The sequence below is a fragment of the Chrysemys picta genome, chromosome 22, assembly GCF_011386835.1.
Source record: "Chrysemys picta bellii isolate R12L10 chromosome 22, ASM1138683v2, whole genome shotgun sequence".
NCBI lineage: Eukaryota > Metazoa > Chordata > Testudines > Emydidae > Chrysemys > Chrysemys picta.
The window spans coordinates 8247484-8251408 of record NC_088812.1 but is presented as its reverse complement, the minus strand read 5'-3'; positions in this window follow the sequence as shown (position 1 = coordinate 8251408).

Here is a 3925-nt window from a genome sequence, read left to right as displayed (position 1 = left end):
GCATGCAGTAACAAAGGGGGCGGGGATTTTAAGTGCATCAGCAAATGGCAGTGCCTGATTGGCTACAAACGGCAGCTCAACTGGGGATTGGCTAGAGAGATGTCCATGCGGAGGCGTTCCCGAAACACTCTCACCCCCAGGCCTGCCCCTGAACTAAAAGGTCAAAATGAAGGCCAAGCATTCCAGCTGACCTGCTACCAGGTCGGCTCTCGGATGACCAGCGCGCAAAGAGTTTGACTTCTCAGCCTCATTTAGGGACGGCACTTTTTTTTAATATCTCCAAAATCCTCCCAGGACGGCACAAATAAAGCAGGGAGAACAGCACTGCCCCTTCCACACAGATGCGGTGAAGGTAACTGTACTCACATGTGAGGTGTGCAGATACTACAGTAATTAGGACCATATCAACACCCTACACAGAAGCACCCCAGATACTTTCTCTATCCCATTCATAGAACGTCACCCGTGGGATTAGTCACAGGTATTTTGATGGTGCTCCTTCAACCAGAGGCCAAGACCCTGCTGAATGAAGGGTAGGTCTCTCTCTCTCTCACACACACACCCCTCTGAACGGAAAGGTGATCCCGGTAGCTCCACAACGCACAGAACCACTGCTCGGCTACAGTGCAGCCAAGGCAGGAAAAGGCAGCAGAGCTCCTAACGCCAGTTAAAGGGATGGGAGGGTGGGTCTCAATCAAGCTCCCCTGATCTGACCCTCCGCCACGCCATCCGGGGTTATTTTGTGGCTAAGGTGGAGGAACGGGAATCAGGACTCCGGGGTCTCTCTCCAGTTCTGAGAAGGAGGTCTGGTGGTCATAGTAGGAAGGGTTGGGAGCCAGGACGCCTGGGTTCTTTCCCCAGCTCTGAGAAGGGGATGAGGTCTAGAGGGGAGAGGCTGGAGTCAGGCTCTCTGGGTTGTATCCGTGCCTCAATTCCCCATCAGGAAAAGGCAAATGATACTTCCTTTTTCTCAACCTTTTGCCCGTCTTGGTCTATTCAGGCTGCAAGCTCCTGGCGTAGGGTAGTTTGCAGTAGCGGAAAGAATCAAAAGCCAATTGGTTTTAAGTTTCCCGGATATGGTGACATTTGCTCACCAGAACAAACTGTTTCAGGATCTTGCAAAGTTGATGGATATTGGAGGAAGATTCCTAGCATCAAGTGCAGACTGTGAGCGTGGCTTTAGCTTAATGAACACTCTAACAAACAAACTACGGAATCGTTTACAAGTAGATCATTTGGATATGCTGATGTGTATTAAGAGTTACCAGCTGGATGGAGGACTGATAGATCTGGACAGAGTTTAATTGAATGGGCAAATGAAAAAGATCACAGGGAAAAACAGTAAGGTTAGTTTAGTAGTCTTTGATATGTTGACCAATAAGGAAATTAAAATGCATTTGTAATTCCATATCTTATTCTTGGCTGATAATCACCTACTGATATTTTTTAGGAAAATTTTAAATTTAAAACACAAACTCTTGTTTTTCTTTTTTTACTTATGATGTCTCTATCTGAAAACCCACATAAATGGACACAATGGCATACTTATTCAATTGTCTTTCTTATATGCTTATCAAAATCTTTTCGGACATGTGTATAGAATGAAAAGTGAAAGCGGACACCAATGGGCAGAAGCCTATGGACTGATAATGATCATGATTAATATGTGCTTGATCTATGCTCGTGATTGTCTATAAAAGGATCATAAAGTGTAATGCTTAAAACTAACTTCTGCTTCATGAAGAATGGTTAATTTCCTTTTTCTAAGTATTTAAAAATGACATTTATGAAATCACATGGTGTAAAACTATGATTATTACAAATTGCAAATTAAAACTTTTTAAATGTATAAGCATTTTACTCGCTTGGGCGCATTTGCCTCATGGCGCACAAATTTGAACTCTGCTTCAAAAATTTGCACAGAAGAAATTTTTGGCGCACATGGCCTGTCAAAAACTAGAGGGAACATTGCCCAGTACCTTCTAACGCAGCCCCCCCCCTTGATCCCCCACATTCACCGTCTCCCCCCCCTTGAGCCCCAAACTCTCTTCATCCCTCGGACCCCGATCCCAGACCTCCCATTCCCGCCCCCCCCAGGGTGCCGCGCTCCCCCCACTCACTGCCCCCCTCCGCCAGAGTCCCGATCCTCCCTTCAGGCCCCGCGCTCTCCCCTTCCCCCCACTCCCTGCTCCCCGATCCCCCCAGCTCACTGGTCTCTGGCTCGCCGCCCTCCTTGGACATGGCCCCGTTGCCCATCGCTGCTCCCTCCGGCGCGCGCTGCCCTGAGGTAACTCGGAGACCGTTATCGCCTCACCTCACCTCACCTCCCCTCCCCCCGCGGCGGCGGTTCCTCGAGCTCCGCGAGCCGCCCGCGTGCGCCTGCCGCTGCCGCGCGCCCAGCCGGCCAATCAGCGCGCGTCACCCGCCTGCCTCCGCCAATCCCCACCTCCTCCCCACAACGCCCCACCAATCCCCGCACTTCGCGCCAGGACCAAGGCCGGTGTGCCGGGGGGGGAGGGGGGTGGACTGAGGGCTGTGGAAACAGGCAGACAGCCGGGGCCGGGGCCCAATGCCTGGGGGCGGCTTGTGGCAAACCCGCCCCCAGCAATGGAGCCAGGCTCCCGCCGGAGCTTCGGCTGGGGTCGCGGGGCGGGTCCGGCCTGGAGCCGGTCGGCGGCCGGAGCCGAGCCGGACCCGTGCCGCGGGGGCCGGGCCCGAGCCGCCCCTGACAGCTTGTCAGCCCGGCCAGTGAGTGTCACTCGGCTGAAGGCAGAAATCATGAAATTCATTGTTTGAAAAAGCCCCGGCTGTGAAATTGACCCAAACCGACGTGTATTTGGCCGGGCCCCGCTCACACTGCAACTGCCCCCCGCCCCCAGCACACACAGCCCAGAGGCCGTGAAATGGCCACGGGGCAACACCCCCCCGCGTGGGCAGCAGGTGGTGGGCACCAGCCGGGTCTGGCGGTGGGGCAGGGAGAGGGGCTGGGGGAGGCAAAGTGGAAGCCGAGGGCCATGGCGGGGGCGGAGGGGTGACGCCTCCATCCTCAGCGCTAAGGGGAGGGAAATTATCGACATCTCCGCACACACCCATCCCTGCCTCCCTCCCCCACACACACCTCCATCCATCTCCACACAGCCCACCTCAGCCTCCCCAAATCCCGCCCCACACACCCATCCCACAGTCCCATTGCCCATGCCCACACGTGCCCATCCCTCCCCACACACCCATCCCTCCCTCCCTCCACCCATGTCTCCATCCACCTCCACACCCCACCTCTGCCTCCCCAAATCCCCCCACACACACCCATCCCACAGTCCCACTGCCCATGCCCACACGTGCCCATCCCTCCCCACACACCCATCCCTCCCTCCCTCCACCCATGTCTCCATCTACCTCCACACACCCCACCTCAGCCTCCCCAAATCCCCCCCCACACACCCATCCCTCCCTCCCTCCACCCATGTCTCCATCCACCTCCACACACCCCATTCCTGCCTCACCGAATCCCCACACACCCATCTCACAATCCCACTGCCCACACCTCCCCATCCCTCCCTCCCCACACACCATCCCCCAAGTACCCATCCCCACACTAACAACCCCACATCCATCCATCCCTTTCCCCCATGCCGACCATCTACTAATTCCCCCCCTCGGCCTGGTGTGTGTGTTTCTCTGGTTAGTGCCACATGAGCAGGTGGTTCTGAGGACTCCTTACTGGCCTGGGGTCAGATGAACAGGCAGCGATTGCTGGCATGTCAGGAGCCGCGGCTGGCCGGGCTGACCAGGACCCTGGGGCAGGGGATCACTGCGGGGCGTCCAGCTGAATGGCCATTCTGTGTGGGGCAGGGACTCCCAACATGACTGCTGCAGGCTAGGACATAGGGAGCCCCCTGGTGGGACATGGGGCAGCACAGGCTGG